This window comes from Budorcas taxicolor, chromosome 22, assembly GCF_023091745.1.
Source record: "Budorcas taxicolor isolate Tak-1 chromosome 22, Takin1.1, whole genome shotgun sequence".
Taxonomy (NCBI): Eukaryota; Metazoa; Chordata; class Mammalia; order Artiodactyla; family Bovidae; genus Budorcas; species Budorcas taxicolor.
In genome coordinates, this window is record NC_068931.1 from 34,670,569 (window position 1) to 34,689,487 (window position 18,919).

An 18,919-nucleotide genomic window follows, 5' to 3' on the forward strand; every position below is an offset into this window, starting at 1 on the left:
CTACATTCTACACACACCCGCCTGGAGCCGGCACAGGGCCACCTCCTGGGGCCCCCGACACGTACAGGACAGAGTCCAGCCAAACTCCTCCCAGATCCTACAGGGCCTCACAGCGCGTGCTGATAGGAGCTGTTCTAATTCCAACGGTTACCAAGCTGTACATACCCTTTAAGTGACACCACCATTATTTACAAATGAGGGTGTGTCTGCCTTAAGACATTTTTGTCATTTTCAGAAATAAGCATAACCATGACCTTGGGCAACACAAATAAAAATTGAGAGAAGATGCAATATCTACGCACAAAGCTGGCTTTTACAAAATCTGGTGCATTGGGCACCAAATCATTTTCAAGAAGAGAATTGGTGATACAGGGCCAATTCAATGAGAAAGGGAAGGAAATAGGAAATAAAGACCTAATATATTACAAAATACCTAAGATATTCATAATAGCTGCAATAAAAAATAAAATTGATGTCTAAATCATATCCATGGAACTCTTTCCCAGCTTCAAGGAAAGAACCTCCCCTGGCCCCCTCCCCACGCGATCAAATGTGCTGTGCTCAGTCATTCAGTCATGGACTGTAACACTCCAGGCTCCTCTGTTCACGGGATTCTCCAGGCAAGAATACTGGAGTGAGTTGCATTTCCTCCTCCAAGGGATCTTCCCAACCCAGGGATTGAAGCCGTGATTCCTGCATCTCCTGCATTGGCAGGTAGATTCTTTACCACTGAGCTACCTGGGAAACTCCAGTAATAAAATAGTAAATGTCAAAAGATTATTTATTATCTTGTCCATTCATTCATTCATATATTTATTTAATAAATATTTACTCAGAGTCTTCTATGTGTCAGATGCTAGCATGGAGTGTTAAAAGTACAAAAAGTTCACACTCCAGCAGGAGAGACAATCGAATAAAGATAATCATGGAATAAACTGGTAAGTGATGCAAGTTAAATTAATAACAGCCTTTCCCATTGGGAGATAACTTTATAGTTTACAAGATTCTTTCACATCTTTTTGTATCTTTCTGCATCATTACATTCAAGGCATGTTTCTCGTAAACAGAATATGGTTGGACATATTCTTCAATACAATCTGAGATTTCCTGTCTGTTACCTGAAGAATTTGTTTACTGATACTTTGACTTACTTCTAACATTTTATTTTGTGTTTTCTATGACCACATTTCTCGCTTCTATTTTCCATGTTCCTGTCTTGTACTCGATCAAGCTTTATTTATTCTACTTTGCTTCCTTTTACTGATGTGAAGTTATCAATTATATTTCTATTATGCTGTATTGTACTCGGTTATGTCTGATTCTTTTCAATCCCCTGGATAAAGCAAAAAGTACACACCTCTCCTGCCAGCCATGTTCTTATCTTGTGTCTTAATTCCACTTTATTTTTAACTCTCTCCCATTAGCCGGCCCTATTGCTCCTGGTTTGGGGCTGTTGTTCTTTTTACGTCAATGTTTATTTATTTGACAAGTACATTTACTAATGTCTTGGTTCTCCACTGGTATCAATTTCCTTCTTACTAAAATACAAACTACCCTTAAAACTGATTCTCAGATGAGCATTTTCCTGTTTTTATTCCCAAACTTCATAAAACTTGTGTATTTCCAAATACAAAGTGGTGGATTTTAGGGGGTTTTTTTGCTAGTGTTTTTATAGAAAAAAAAAGTATGTGCATCTCGAAATCTAACTAACATTTTAAATAAAGTGATGTGAAAGAAGAATCTGGAGTTTTATCCCAAATTCAATTGGTAGAATCATGTAAGTATAGCTGTTCAGTGTAGCCAAAAAAAAAAGAATGGGAAATGAATGAACAAACAAAAAGGACTGGGACTTCCCTGGCGGTCCAGTGATTGAGATTCCTTCCTTCCACAGCAGGAGGCATGGGTTCAGTCTCTACTAGGCAAAGCAAAGAACAAGCAAACAAAAAATCATGTGAGGGCATATTGAAAAGTCAGCAAAGTGTACATCAATATGTTATGGGCACTAAAGAAATGCATTGCAGTGTGGTTCCAAACAGGTGTTTCTTAAGAGCCATACTCACTTCTCTGTAATCAGCAAGTGATGCTTTAAGGGTTTGTCTATGCAAGCGTTTGATGATGACTATAGGTCAATGTTTTGCTTTCTTTGGTTGTATTTTAGGAAGTAGTTAGTAGTTTGGGAGTGGCATATATTAATAATAAACTAGAATTTTTCCCATTTCACATAATGGAAAATAAGCTTGGCAGATTTAGAATGTCTGGTTTTTAGAAAAAAATTGCCAGATTGAAGTGGGTGATGGGTATATATTTTTAAGGAGCTCTGTGCATGTTATTGGAGAAGGCAATGGCACCCCACTCCAGCACTCTTGCCTGGAAAATCCCATGGATGGAGGAGCCTGGTGGGCCGCAGTCCATGGGGTCGCTAAGAGTCAGACACGACTGAGCAACTTCACTTTCCCTTTTCACTTTCATGCATTGGAGAAGGAAATGGCAACCCACTCCAGTGTTCTTGCCTGGAGAATTCCAGGGATGGGGGAGTCTCATGGGCTGCCGTCTATGGGGCCGCACAGAGTCGGACACGACTGAAGCGACTTAGCAGCAGCAGTGCATGCTATCTGTAATGTCTTCACTCTACTCTCACTTCTGCGTAACTTAGCTGGGTACTCATTCTAAGATGACTGTTTTGCCATCCATAATTTAACAATATTATTCCACCATCTTTTGGTATTATATCTGAGAATTCTGTTCCCAACTATTCACCATTCCTTGGTAGCTAATCTGTCTTTTTCCCTCTGGATTATTTTAATATTTTTGTTGGTTATTGGATATTGTGCAGGTGCTGCTGTGATGCATTTATGTCTAGATATGTATTTATAGTATTCTGCTCAGGGTCCATCCAGTCATTCAGTATCTACTGATTGGGCACTTGCTACATGCCAGGTCCAAGCACTGGGAATCAGTGGAAAGCAATCCAGACAAAGTCCTTGTGTTCACGAAGCTTACTTTCTGGTGGGAGGAAACAGGAATTAAACAACAGTCCCAGACAAATACATTACGTCTGGTAGTGATAAGTGCTATGGAGAAAAATTAATTAGGGTATGAGGCTAGTGAGTTCTGGGGAAGCAGTATATAAGGAATCAGGAAGCTCTTTTTGACTAAATGACATTGAAGTAGATACTGAAAAAAATAAGGACATCGTTTATGGAAATATCTGGGAAGAGCATTATGACAGAGGATACAGTATAAGCAAGAGCCCTAAGGTCAGAGCGTGCCTGGTATATAGTCAAGAAACAGCGCAGAGCTGGACAGAGGTGAGAGAGAGAAAGGCAGTGGATCAGGTCAGGCAAGTAGGGGTGTGGGTGGTGCGCCTGGATGCTGCAGTCCATTGTCAGGACTTTGGGAAAGCTCTGTGAAGCCACCACAGTCTTTAATAACAGAATGCAATGTATGTCTAAAAGCCACACTCAGTCTGCTGTCTGGAGAACAAGACGTTATGTTGTGTAGCAAAGCAAGGATGGAAGCGAGACGACCAAGGAGCAGGCCATCGTAGTGGTCCAGAGGAAAGATGACGGGGAGCTGAATGGTAGCAGTAGTGGTGGGAGTGCTGAGAACTGGTCAGATTCTGGAGCTATTTTGAGGGTAGAATGACAACATTTGCTGAATTCATGGTGGGCTATGAGATTAAAAGATACAAGGATCATACCAAGTTTTGTGAACCAAGTAACTGAAACAATGGAATAGGCATTTTTCTAAGATGGGAAATTTTTAAGTGGAACAGTTTGGCAGGGCAGGGTAAATCAAGAGCTTCCTTTTGAATATGCTATTTGAGGAGTCTATTAGACATCCAAGTCGAGCTCTAGCATATAGAAACTTGCCAAGTTCAGAGAAGAAGTGCAAACTGGAGGTGTAAGTTCGGGGAGTCGCCGGCATTTACTGTTTGCAGCCACAATGGGATGGCATTAGAGAACCAAACAGGAGACTAAGCCTCTGATGAATCCACCACTTCAGGTCAGGAGATGACAAGGATCTAGTAGAGGATATTGGGAAAGACCAACAGAGCAGTATGAGAAAAACCATGAGTGAGCATTTTCGTAGGGGCTGAGTGAAGCAAGGGTTTCAAAGAGCGGGGAGCCAGGGACTGGGTCAAATGCTGCTGATCGTGCATGTGCGGATTGAGACTGCATGGTTGGATTTAGCAGCTGTGGAGCTTCTGGGTAACCCTTGGGTGGACGAATGGAGATGAAATTCTGATTTGAGGGGCTCCAGGAAACACTAAGAGGGGAGAGAGTGTAGATGGGCCACGTGGGCCACACTTTGAGTGTTGCTGTGAAAAGAACAGAGAAGTAGAGCAGCATCTGGAGGAGGGCGGGGGACAAGAGAAGTTTGTTTTCTTTTACCACAACATGTTATTGCAGTGTGTTTGCTGACAGTGGTAAGGTTGTCGAGAAGGAAACATTGATTGGTGATTGGGAGCAAATAGGAGAGAGAGAACTATTGCTGAAGGGAGATTGTGATGCTTGGTTCTGTGGACTCGGTTTTTACTTCATTTTGAAAAAATGATCAGCTTCTGCATCTTCAAATATTACATCTCTTTGATTCTTGAAATGCCTTCATTCTACAACCTGTAATTGGATATGCTTTGGGTCTCCTTAGTCCAGTGTCCATATCACTAAATCCTTCTTCAAGTTTACATTTCTATTTCTATACAATATCCCAGGCAATGTCTTCAACTCTACCTTTGAGTTAAATAATTCTCCCTTTGATTATAACTAATTCGTTCTTTGACCCAGCCATTGAATTACCATTGAATTCTAAATTTCTATTTTTTATCATTTCTATTTTATTATTTTTCAAATCTACTTATTCTTTTCTTAAAAGGTCATTTCTTTCTTACTATTTTGATCATTAATTTCTATTCATTTTAAACATTTTATGTCTCCTTTGGATTGTTTCATTGTCACAGTCTCTTGGGAGCCAGTATTCCTATTTATCACATCCAGAGACTTTGCATCCTGGTGGCTATGTTTCTCGTGGAATTTGTGGCTTTTTTTTTTTTTTTCGCTTGTCTTCAACCAAAGTTGTTTTTCAGTAGAAGTTCTATACACCTTTACTTGGGCAAAGGCCTTTTGAGGAAATTTTTATCTTTGCTTCTATTAAACCAGAGTTTTTAGTCTGAGCCTAAGATGCTGTTTTTACAGCCCCCTCAGGAAGGTCAGTGGCCCTTTGAATATCCCATATTGAGACCCTTCCTCCCAGTCCTCAAGGCTGTGCCTTGTCACCATGTAATATCCTCAGTGCCCAAGATGATACCTGTGTCCATTATTCCCACAGTTCATTTTAGAATGGCTATATTAATAGCTCCCTCTTCTCTGAGCTCCTCTTTTGTTTTTGAAACCCAAGGCTTTCCCTTTCCTTCCAATTCAGTTATACATTTTAAAGTATTTTCTGAACACTTTTTTCACCTAATGTTTTTGTTTTTGCCATAGGAGAGATGCCTACATAGGGTCACTCTACCAAATACAGCAAACTCAGAAGTCTAGCATAAAAGGCTGGTCCTAGAGCACTCGGACTCAGAGAAGGCACTGGTGACCCTCTCCAGTACTGTTGCTTGGAAACTCCCATGGGCAAAGGAGCCTGGAAGGCTGCAGTCCATGAGGTCGCTAAGAGTCGGGCACGACTGAGCTACTTCACTTTCACTTTTCACTTTCATGCATTGGAGAAGGAAATGGCAACCCACTCTAGTGTTCTTGCCTGGAGAACCCCAGGGATGGAGGAGCCTGGTGGGCTGCCATCTATGGGGTCGCACAGAGTCGGACACGACTGACGTGACTTAGCAGCAGCAGCAGCAGAGCACTCGGGCTAAACCCAGAATTGAAATTGGCCTCCAGAGTCTTTTCAACCCAGGAAATAACTACCCATTTGTCAGAGTTAATATGGGAAATGGAAACTTCCTCCATCCCTGTGATACTACAGAAAGAGCAATTACTTTTTTCTCCCTTAGGCAATTTAGGAAAGATTCAATGACAGATCTCCATTGATCCATAGAGAGAATTCTTGACTCACAGCCTTTAGTCATATATATATTTTTTCAAACTATGGGAGTGTCTAAATGAGGATCAAAATAACAGTAAGGAGGCACATGCCCTGCACTGTACAGACGAACGCACTGTGGACCAGGCTGCCTGCTTTCTCCAGCTTGCTCAGACTTCGTGAAAATACAAATCTAATCTGCCTTGGAAATATCGAGAAGGAAGATGCTGGGGTTTTACGCAGGAAGGACTCAGCATTTTTAAACATTTGGAGCATAGGAAGTAATTGATTTTGAAGATTTTATAATTTTTATTTTTGAATAGATGGTCTTTAATGTACTGAAGAAACTTAAGAAGTTACATGAACAATAATACTCCTATATTTTTATCAGTCATTGTAATATGGAGATAGAAATTACCCACTAATCTTCTCTGTTGGTATTTTAAAATCTGTGACAGAAGTTTCACTTTGCAACATAGATAATCCCATTCTGTTCTCTTTAATATATTTCCAGCCCTACTTATAACTTGAGTTTTACTGAAGTGGAAATGTCATTAGAAGCTAGAACATTATGTTACATGATCAACATGCAAAATAATCTTAATAATAATAATGCAATAATCAACATGTAAAACAAAAATATTATTTACTTTTAAGTACCTAAAACTACAAGCTGTTAAAGATTATAAATATGAAGACTGTACAAACATGTAAGTTCATGAGAATGGGTGCAAAAATGTCCTCTCTCCACTGTGATGTACAAAATAAAAATGAAATAACCCTAAAGTGTTATTACAGAATGAGAAAAAGATAAGCCTCAAAATTATATTTCTCTTGCAATCATCTAAAAAAAACCCTATGTTTAAAAATCAATAAAAAATAAATATCAATAAGTAGAAATATAGTTTGAAAATATATTTTAAATAAAATTGTTTTAATTAAAAAATATTCTTGAGGGGACATATGTACACCTATGGCTGATTCATGTTGATGTTTGACAGAAAACAACAAAATTCTATAAAGAAATTATCCTTCAATTAAAAAATAAATTAATTAAAAAAAAATTCTCTGGTGGCCCACTTGTTAGAACTCCATACTTTCACCATCGAGGGCCCAGATTCAATCTCTGGTTGGGGAACTAAGATCCTGAAAGCCGTGCAGAATAGCCAATATATATACGCAATAGTTTTCAGATATATATAATAAATATAATAATATAATAATAATGTTTTAAGATATATAATATATATTAGTTTTAATAATGTATATATATACACATATATATACATTCTAACATGTATACATACATATATATACATATATATTCTTAAAACTAATATATATATTATATATCTTAAAATGTATTATATACTATTATATTTATAGATAAATACAAATATTGTATTTATTAGATATATTATATATATACATTCTTAAAACTATTGACTATAAGAAATGTATTAAGCAGTGACAGTGGTTCTCTATGGGCATTTTTTTTCTTTTTGCTTGCCTGTTTTGCCTATATTTTCTTTCACGAGCTTGATTATTTGAAAACTTTTCTCAACTGCAACGAGTCTATTTGCAGCAGAGGGTGTCTATACTATGTGTGTGTGCTGTGCTTAGTCCTTTCAGTCCTGTCCAACTCTTTGCAATCCCATGGACTGTAGCCCACCAAGCTCCTCTGTCCATAGGATTCTCCTGGCAAGAAATGTGGAGTGGGTAGCCAACCCCTTCTCCAGGGGATCTTTCCGATCCAGGGATCAAACCCAGGTATCTCGCATTGGCAGGTGGATTCTCTACCATTTGAGTCACCAGGCAAGCTCCTAGCTGCACTTACTCAATGTAAGCAGTTCATCCTTATATGCAGTAATCTGCATGTTCTGATATTGCTTTCAGACTCCTGGCCCAGCACTGCTCTGTTAGGAGAAGGATCATCTGTCAGAAGCAGAGTGGCTCAGGTGCTGGCTTTTCTCCAAACCCATTTCCTTCTCTCCTGGCAGGCAATTAGATGTCTTCCCAGCACATGCCACAGGAAGGTGTATACCTGTGATGACTTCTAAACAATGGATCCGAGCAGAAGTAGCGGGTACCATTTACAGAAAGGCCACAACAGCCTTTCCATGTGGGATGCTGCAGGCTCTTCTCCTCTTGCCAGGTTCGTGGAGATGAGCTCAGTGACCCTGGAGGCCTCATAGACCATGAGCACCAGCATGACAGGGCACATAGCCTACCCACCTTTGCAGCTTGGAGAAGAGATACTCATTTTCAGTCTGGTACAAGCAAGACATTAAGTTCTTACTGTGTTAAGCTCCTGAGATGGGAGTGTTTCCATTAAAAAAGAAACAGAAAAAAAGAAATGCTCAACTAAAGGACAGAGATGAGGGATGACAATGAATTCAGTTTTGAAAGTACAATAAAAGTCAGATTTGAATAATTGGACCTCTACAGCTATTCCACATCAGTGGTGTTTATATAAGAGTAGTTTCCTGTGAAGTCTTTAGCAACTCATGAATCACGGTGCTTATCCTCACCCAGACACAGCTATGGGGACAAAGGAAAGTGTTTGAGAAGGGAGTGAACCCATGGGCCCCCATGCTTGCGCTTCAACCTCAATCCTCCCCAAGGGAGCTGTGGGAACAAGTAGAATATCATCCCCAGGTGTGAGGATGTTCCCTGCTATCTTTACTTCACCCCAATACTCAGATATTACCAGAACCCGCACCATTCTTAGACTCATCCCGCACTAAATACCTGACAACCTCGAGCAGCCTGTGTGTGCTGTGTGACTATAGTGGAGATGTACCCGCATGGTCATTAGAAAACGTGGGTTCCAGGCCCCACAGATCAACAACTCCAAAGCTTGCACAAAGCCCCTAAATCTCCCCCTGACTGTTTTTCATCTATAAAACAGACGTCAAGTAGATTATGGGCCACTTACCTCACGGAGCTGTTGTGAAGGGCAAAGTGAGATCATAGGCTTAAATAAGATGCAAGGTATTGTATTTATTTCTAGAACTGGCAGAAATACAAAACTCGGCAACTTCCTAGCCTCAAGGAAGTTGCCTGAATACTGTTTCATATGGACTTTTAGCCCAAGGATTTTGAAGATCCCTCAAACGCTTCCTTGCTCTGCCTAAATGAGGCAGCGATGATCCATGTCTTTGGTCAATGAGAGCTTAATAAAAGTCTGGGAGCTTCCCTGGTGGCTCAGGCGATAAAGAATCTGCCTGCCAGTGCAGGAGATCTGGGTTCGATCTCTGTGTCAGGAAGATCCCCCGGAGAAGGGAATGGCTACCCACTCCAGTATTCTTGCCTGCAGAATCCCATGAACAGTGGAGCCTGGTGGGTTATGGTCCATGGGGTCAAATAGAGTCGGACACAACTGAGCGACTAAGTCTGCAAGCATGCGTGCGCTTACGCATGCACACACACGTCTGAGACCTTGCTTTAAATAGTTACAAATTCATGTCATCTGGATTAATCCACCACTGCATCGGATTGGAATACATAATAGTTACTATGTTAATAAGTCTTCAGCAAAGTATTTCCTGTTCTTACTTAACATCCTTATTTAACAGATTCTTCACTATCTGAGCCACCAGGGAAGTCTATTTAATGTCCAGGGAACATCATGCATGTCTCAGAGATTAGAATGGCACGTCTCTTCCCCTGGATCACCTTGTTGCTCTTACACATCATTCTTCTCTGTCATGTTCTTTGCCTCTACTGTAACACAGTGTCCCCAAGACCTAAAAATGTTCAGCTCACCCACGTCACTGAGAGGCCAGATTTGCAAGGACGCTTGCAGGGGAATGCAGGAAGTTCAGATTTGGCTGTGCTATTCAGTGCATTTGGAAGAACACCGGTTCATGGTCACATTCAGTACAGCTGCTTGATGTATTAACTCGCATTCAGGAGTCCAAAATTTCATGTGTGGCCACTTCCTGTTTCCAGTTTTGAAGGAACTCGTCAGATTTCTGTGCAACTGCACAGCAGCAGTTGGTGAAGCGGCCGGCAAAGCCTCTTGGCTGTTTGAAGTTTGGACCCAGGACGTTTGCTCACCCTGAGCTTCTCTAAGACTCTGACAAGCAGACAGATGAGCCAGCATGTGGAAGACATCTCTTCTCTGGGTATAAGTCCCTTGCAGGAGAGCGGGACACTGAACTTGAGGTTGACTCCCAAGGGGCCTGTCTTAATGAGCATTATCTTATAACGGCCATGATCTGAAACTGCACGCCCCTCTACAGGGGGACTTAGAGAGGACATGATTTGATGCCTAAACTTGGTGCTATCCCATGGTGGCTAAGGGTGGGAAGAAACAAAAAGTCCAAGAAAACTGAAAGGCAGCAAAAGAAGAGAAAGAGCAAGAAAGAGGGGTAGTGGCTGGCTGGCACACCTCAGAACTGATTGAGACAAGCCTTGACCTCAATTTGCTTGTCTTGAAGGTCAGAACTATACACATCAAGGAAGTGGCTGCGAGTGGCTTGGATGCAGATGGGCCTCATTCGATTAATTTTCAAAGGCAGAATGCTCTATAGACACTGAAAGCCACATTTCCGCGGTTTAAGTCAGGTTACTTAAGCTCTGTGCCTCAGTTTTCTCATCTGTAAAATGAGCAACTCAAGTGTGCAGATTTCACAGAAATGTCTGGAAGTGAAAGTGTCAGTTGCCCAGTCGTGTCTGACTCTTAGCAACCCCATGGACTGTAGCCTGCCAGGCTCCTCTGTCCATGGGATTCTCCAGGCAAGAATATCAAAGTGGGTTGCCATGCCCTCCTCTAGGGGATCTTCCCTATCCAGGGATCGAACCCAGGTGTCCCACATTGCAGGCAGATTCTTTACCATCTGAGCCAGTAGGGAAGCACTTACTGCTTCTTGCTCAGCCATAATAATAAAGACAGGGATAATAATAGTAATAATAATAACTGCTAACATTCATTGAACACTTAGGATATGCCAGGCTCTGTGCCGAGTGCCTGAGTGTTGTTGTTTAGTCACCAAGTGGCGTCTGACTCTTTCTGACCACATGAAATGCAGCACGCCAGGCTTCCCTGTCCATCACCAACTGCCAGAGTTTGCCCAAGTTCATGTCCCTTGGACATGAAGGATTAAAGCAAATCATTGCAGGCAGAGTTCTTGGAATGAGGTTGCAGGTAGAGAATTATACATGTGTTTACAATGGCCACTATTCATTGCCCTCATCAGGGACTCAGCCAGAAAGCTCTGCTGTTCCTCCATTTCAGCACTGACTCTTGATTGTGACAAGAAACTGGCGGATCCAAGACAAGCAGGAGGAGAAGAGGCAAGGAAGTAGGGCATAGGGTGGTGATGGGAGAGGATCCAGGAGGTTCCGGCAAGTTAACTGAACTCAGTTCACCTTGACATTTAGTGAACACATAGTTGCCAGCATATGCTAGATCAGGGAGGCTCAAAGATGAACTGGACTACAGTCATCAAACTGAATCCCAGCTCAGCCGGACTCATTCCACACTGCTATGCCCATCTCCACCTCCAGTCCTTACAAACCTGGTGCTCCATCATTCTGCCATCCAGACCTTTCCTGTCCTTCAGGAACAATCCCCAGACCCCCATCTTCTGAGGTTCACTGCAGTCCTTTCTACCCTCCCCCATCTCTCCTTTGCAGGGGCACCCCAGCAAGTGCAGTCACTTAATATGAACGTAAGGTGGATGACAGCTTAGTAAAGAAAAGATCTCACTTCTTGCTTTTCACCCTAAGTGGATTTCTCTGTCTCCCTCCTCCCTACACACACACACTCATGCACACACACACTCATGCACACACACACAAGTCAGGGTGCAGAGGAAAATCCCAGACCTTGACAATGTTACTCCTCGCCTTTGAGACTCTCTGCCCCAGCCTCAAATTGGAGGTGATACTATTGTACTTACCTTGAGGGGCAACTGTGAGGACTAAGTGCCTCGCTCATATCAAATGCCCCCTTCAGAGCAGCTTTTCTCAGGATCATTTAATCAATCTGATTTCATTTCTTGATTGATTTCATTTCCATTGACTTTTCAATGGAAATCATACGGGAGGCAGAAGAGTAGAGCGGTTCCGAGGGATGCACTGAATTCATATCTGTTCCTTGGTTGTGTGGCCCTGGGCAACGGACATAACCTCTTTCTTATGTCATTCCCTCATCTGGAAAATTGGGATGACGGGACCAGCTCACTGAAGTTTACTGACTATTAAATGAGATCATGTATTCAGGCACTGGGTTGGATAGCATCACCCATTCAAGGGACATGAACTTGGGCAAACTCTGGCAGTTGGTGATGGACAGGGAAGCCTGGCGTGCTGCATTTCATGTGGTCAGAAAGAGTCAGACGCCTCTTGGTGACTAAACAACAACACTCAGGCACTCAGCACAGAGCCTGGCATATCCTAAGTGTTCAATGAATGTTAGCAGTTATTATTATTACTATTATTATCCCTGTCTTTATTATTATGGCTGAGCAAGAAGCAGAGGACAACTGAAACCACTGACAGAGATGCGCTGTGAGCAACCTTCATGCTGGGAAAAACCCTCCTTTGCTTTTCATTTCTTACACAGTCCAGCGGGCAGCAGGAATTATCTGCCTTGTGGACAAGTTATTCTATGAAGCACTTATTCAGCGTGCCAGTGGTGTTTGATCTCCTGCTTTTGACTTGAAGAACATCAAGAAGAAAGCACTGTGTGTGTGTAATATCATGGTTTCCTTCTCAATCTAACGGAGCAGGAAAGATAAAACCATGTTTCATGCTGGCTTGTTGCAAGGCTGTCTGAATGAGAGTTCCAAGTCCTAAAACCAACACCCTTTACCCAACTGCCTTTGAAGAAAAGTAACTGTTAATCACACAGCACAAAGAATCTTTGGGAAAACTTTATCAGTCTCATCAGCCTATTAGGCTAACACGGTCTGATCCTTCCCTGGATTTTTTACTCAGGCACATTAAGTGCTTCTGGGTTAACCCTCACTGGGACTGCTCATCTCCAGTGGGGGCAACATGTTTTCCATGGGCTGTTCTTTCATAGAACTTGAAGGGTACACCATCACCTTGTGCAAAGAACGAAAAGAACATCCTGGAATCAGTTCCAGCAGCTCCCCATGTTTTCATTTCCAGCAAATACCATGTCCTTCCATCTTTCACCAGCCCGTGTGTGGGGAGGGATGAACAAATCGTTCTGACTTGAGCTTGTTTCAAAACTTCTACTGGGGCAGCAACTTGAGAGGTTGCTCGAGAAGGCTTGTGGGTGTATTATCCTGCTCATGCTTAAGGAACTTGGAAAACAGAATCAGAAAATGGGGGAGGGGAAGTGAGGGCAGAGATAACTTGGCAGTGAAACCAAAGCGAACCAACAAAAAACAGCACAACCTGCAAGGGGAATTGAAGAGGCTGGCAGAGAAAGGGGACATCAAATTGACAATGTAGCCAGAAATCTGGACACTGTAAGAGACAACTTAGTGCTGGGTCATGCCCCAGGCTGAATTTATTGCTGCCTTCCTTGTTAACTCGACTCATGTTTAAAGTCACAACTGCCACGGGACTTTGTCTTCATCATTTGCCCTGATCTGCCTCAAAATATGAACCCTGAAAGAAGTCTCAGTTTTGAAATTTCTTACCCAAAGTGAAGGCTTCTCTGGTGGCTCAGGGGTAAAGAATCTGCCTGCAGCGCAGGAGACATAAGAGATGCAGGTTCGATCCCTGGGGTCGAGAAGACCCCCTGGAGGAGGGCATGGCAACCCACTCCAGTATTCTTACCTGGAGAATCCCATGGACAGAGGAGCGTGGCGGGCTGCGGTCCATGCGGTCGCAGAGAGTTGGACACAAGTGAGTTACTGAACAACAAACCACAACGACCCAAAGTGAGGAGAATGCTGTCCCTCCCAGCAAAGTGGAAAAAGCAGAGACTTCAGGGATGCTGGAATAGATTTTGTAATGACACTGGGTTTGAAAAGAGGTTCTGAATGCCGCTTGTGCTCCGAGAAATGAGCCGGGCCGGGAGATGGGCGGAGAACTGGGGGAAGGAAGGTGGCAGGGACTCAGGTGGGGGCGCCGCGTGGACTCAGGTGAAGAAGCAGAGAGGCGCGCCCGCCCTCTGGGCCCCGGGACAGCGGTCCAGCCGTCGCCACTCGTCCTGGCTTGCTGAGGCCAAGACCAAGAGGCAGGAGGATTCCTCTCCCTTCTCACACATCGGGAGATTAAAAAGTCAACCGTAACGTGAAGCTACGTTGTATCAGTTCCAGGTGAGCAGAAAAGAGTTTCTCCCGAGCCAAACCTAATGTCACAAATGAGGCGCGTTACCCTCGCGGCCTGGACATTAACCTTGGGTGAAGAGGGCAGAGAGGCGCGCCTCTTCCGTGCGCATCTGGGAAAGGAGGAGCCCCGGGATGCAACAGAAAGGCAGAGAGGCGAGGTCTCCAGCCTCTTCTCCGCGGCGTGGAGGCTGCAGTTTGTGAGCGAAATTGAAAATGCACAACGTGTCGGCTCCGGAGGCTGATGATGTTTATGCAGACATAGCACGCTGGTGGACCGGTCCCAACATTCCGCGCTCGGCGCAGAAGAGGTGGAAGCACGGCCGGGCCGCCCCTCCCCCGCCGCCTTCCTGCGCCGCAACCTGGACTTGACCCCCGCGAGCCCGGCGCGGCGCGGCCGGGGCCGTCCCGCCGGAGCCGGGCGCTGAGACAGGCCGCCCCGGGGCCGGCGTCGCCGCGCGCGCCCGCAGACGCCCGGCCGCGCCCCGCCGCGCGCTCGCCGAGCCCGGCGCGGAGTGGCTGGAACCCGGGCCCGGCCAGCGTGGACATATTTCAAATGCCCAGACCCCTTGATACGGGGGTGGGAGTGCCAGTGGAGCAAAGGGTGAGAGCAGAGAAGGGCTGCGTGAGACCCGAGTCGCGTTCGACCCCAGGGCCCTGGGCTGCCCCCGGTTGGGTGAAGCCAGCGAGTAGCTCCAACTCTCTGGGTTTCTGTGTCCCGGCTGCAAAACCGAGCCCTGGGCTAGGGCATGTCCAAGGGTCCTCCAGTCCTGACATTCTAAGACTCTTCTGAACACGTCTGATTTGTCTCATGGGGATCAAGACTCCTGTCAAAAGGAAAAATACCTCTATAACAAGGAATTAGCTAAAGCTCAGCTCTAGAGAGGCTCCTGTGGCGGCTCAGACGGTGAAGAATCTGCCTGCATGGTCCGATCCCTGGGTTGGGAAGATCCCCTGGAGAAGGAAATAGCTACCCACTCCAGCATTCTTGCCTGGAGCATCCCATGGGCAGAGGACCCTGGCCGGCCACAGTCCATGGGGTCGCAAAGAGTTGGACATGACTGAGCGACTAAAGACACACACACAGCCCTAGAGAGAGACCCTCCTCCCCCCGGGGGGCGGGGGGGGGGGGGGCGGTTCAAATAACCCCAAACACTAGAACCCAGTGAATTTTAACTCTGTTACTCTCTAGAGATTATTTATTTCTTTAGTTAACAAAGGTAATTGATTAGACCTAGTGCTGGAGAAAAAAAAAATGTTACTGGGTCGTTTGTCTTTTGGAGGAAACGTAAATCCATAAATCCTGTCTCTAAGAAATAAAACTCTCTTCATCTCCAAAGTAGGCAGATCTTCCAAACAAGTCTTCTTTCTTCTTTCTAAATCTTTGCTTTTAGCCACCTAAAATCGTTGGCTTTCTTCTGCTGCGAGTCATGCAATCTTTCAATTAAGGGGGGAAAAGAACGCCCCATTCTACAGCTGTGACCTGAGAGGACTATGCCCAGGAAGAAAGAAATTTAGATGTTATTTTGAGAGTTTTTAATCTGAAACAGATTTTTTTTTTCATATACCCTAAGAAAGTATGTAAAATAGTTTATAAACTAGGTGTTACACAAATGTGCAGCGTGATTCTTGAAGGATCTCTGGTTGGGAAAAGGAACATACCATCTTCTAGTTACACCACGGAATGTACTACATATGGATGATTCAAGGGCTGGCTAATCTCTACCCACCTCCCGCCAAACAGTAACACTAACAATCAGGATTACATTTCTGACATTTTGTGGTTTTAAAAATAATGAGGGTCAAGGTGATTGACTCAAACTCTAGTTCTTGCAGAAGCAAGGTAACAAGGCGTTCAGCGATCATCGGGCAAAAGCTCATCACAATTACAGCCTCCCATGTAATCTTCCAAAATGCCCGGAGGAAGTGGTTCGCAGAGAAACCAGCCCCTCCCACATCTCACTCCGGCCCGCCCCCAAATGCTCCCTCTCCAATCAGCAGTCTCCCCATGCTTTTCTGTGCGGGGGCAGAGACAGAGACCCAGCAAGACACAGTCCCCACCTTCCCCAGCCTCCCAGGGACATTCCTTGCAGTGGGGTGTTTGTTGTGCTGACCTTGTGACACTGTGTGCGGTCACTGGAGTTTTCTGACCTCATTTGTCCCTGTCCGAGACCATGAGGCGGCCAGGGAAGCAGAGAGGAAGTGGCAAAAAACGATTATGAGGACTTGCCAGACAAGAGATCACAGCTGCTTTGGTGACAAAGAATAACTGGACTCGTGTTTCCTTAAAGAAATTGTTGAAAGTCAAAGGTGGACTTGGTGTTCACAACACTCTAACCAGCCTCTCCTTTCACTTCCTTCCAGGCATCCCCAGTCTCTCTCCTCAGAGAGCTCCTATTCAAGGCCAATGCCACATGCTCCGGACACAGCCTCCAGAGCCCAGTGCCCAGGTCCGAATCCCATTTCTGCTCAAGGACCATAGTTGCAAATGGAAGCCGTAATAATGCTAGCTTCAAGGGTGCTCTGAGATTGAAGGAAGTTGTTGCATGCTTAGAATGGTGCCTAGCGCACATACAGTTTCGTAAATGTTTTTCCTCCATGGTTGTTTCCGTCAGCTGGAGGGTTCCCTGCCTTCCTGCTGCTGCTTCATGTCATTCCTTCTTGCCATTCTGAGCAAGGATCACACCTTGTCTTGTTCAAGAAGCAGGGGAGCATTACCAGATTTGCATTTGGAAAGATGTCATGAAGAATCTAAGAAAGTATAGAAAACTCAGAGAAGAGGAAAAAAAAAACCTTCCTGGGAAGGCTGCCATTCATCGAATCCAACTCAATAAACACCACATTGTACACGATTCCATTTCAAGTTTAATGGCCCCAAGGTAAGTATTTTTACTCCATTTCTTAAGAAGGAAATGAAGACTCAGAGAGATTGCTTGCACAACTGGGATTGGAGCACAACAATAATAAATAACATAGGTGATAAACTGTTATGTTCCAGGCATTAAACACACCGCATGTCTTCACTCATATAATGCTCCCGGCAATCCTGTGAGCATTATTCACCCCATTTTACAGCCAAGGAGCTGAGGCAGAGAAAATAAATTACTTGCCCAAGATGCAGAGTGAATTGACAGCTGCAGGCCAGCTGCCCACCCTACAAGAGCTCAACCACAGCATGCAGCCCTCTCCTTGTATGTCATATACCTCCCATCCCCACCCCCAGCCCCCAACCCGCAATGGGATAGCCCTGGCCACCCCAACCCCCGCTCTGCCCACAGTTGCCATCATCATCCAGAAAGTCCTTGAGAACTGCAGCTCTGTTAAGAGTCAGCCCCAGGAGAAACACAAGCCACTATGATATATCGTCGTCTGTAACTGGATTTTTAAGACAGAAGGAAAATTGATTTTTCTCTGTTCTGTTCTTTTGTTGTAGTTTCCCTGAGTCACAATATAATATAATATGCTATTGAGAAAGGATGGCCTTTCCTGTCATTTTCAAGAGGTTTTCCCCTGAATATGTAAGAAGAATGTGTGTGTGTGTGTGTGTGTATGTGTGTGTGTGTGTGTGTGTGAAGTCGCTTCAGTCATGTCTAACTGTACGACCCTATGGACTGCAGCCCTCAAGACTCCTCTGTTGGTGGGATTCTACAGGCAAGAACACTGGAGTGGGTTGCCATGCCCTCCTCCAGGGGATCTGCCCAACCCAGGGATCAAACCCACATCTCTCACCACTAGAGTCAACTGGGAAGCCCAGATAAGAATAGATGACTCAAAAGATGACCCTCCACTGGGCCTGAACTGGTTGTGATGGGGAAGCTGCAGAATCCCACCACACCCATGTGGAGCCCCCAAGAATCTTCAACAAGGCTCAGGAAAGACAGAAGGGGAGAAGGAAGAGGCACAGCTCCCCCTGAGCAGGCAGAATGTGGCATCAACCCACTAGGCCTCCATACCTTGACCTTCATCTCCCTAAAGTGCCTGGGAAAACATTGCCAGTGGAGGTCTCCTATTGTTCTTTTGCAAAATGAGACAGGTGCATGCTGTTTTACCTTTTCTCCAAACTGAGCTTGTAGAAGTTGTTTAAAGCATTAACTGTAAAAATTTAACTCTTTCACCTTCCCAAAGATAGGCCTCTAGAAGTGAAATGCACAAACAGTCTGGTAAGAATGTGATAAGGTAAAATAAATTTACTTTGGAATTGAGAATGCCATCAGATGGCCAGCAAGTGTCATTTCCTGTCTTACCATGCTATTGTGCTATGAAGTTGGAAGCCCTTGATTTAAGAATGCAGCCAGCCTCTGAACCCACGGGAAGCACTCTGGGACAAAGATGTCACTAACTCCTGTTATAAAAGGGGTCATGACCTGCCCCTAGAGGAGTGGTACCCAACGTTTTTGGCACCAGGGACTGGTTTTCTGGAAGACTATTTTTCCATGGAATGGGGTTGGCATGAGGACGGTTTCAGGAGGATTCAAGCACATTACATTTATTATGCACTTTCTTTCTTTCTGTTTTTTTAGTTCTATTTATTTATTTTTGGCTGTGCTGGGTGTTTGTTGTTGTGCAGGCAGGGCAACTCTCTAGTCTAGGTGCTTGGGCGTCTCTTTGCGGTGGCTTCTCTTGCCTTGGAGCCC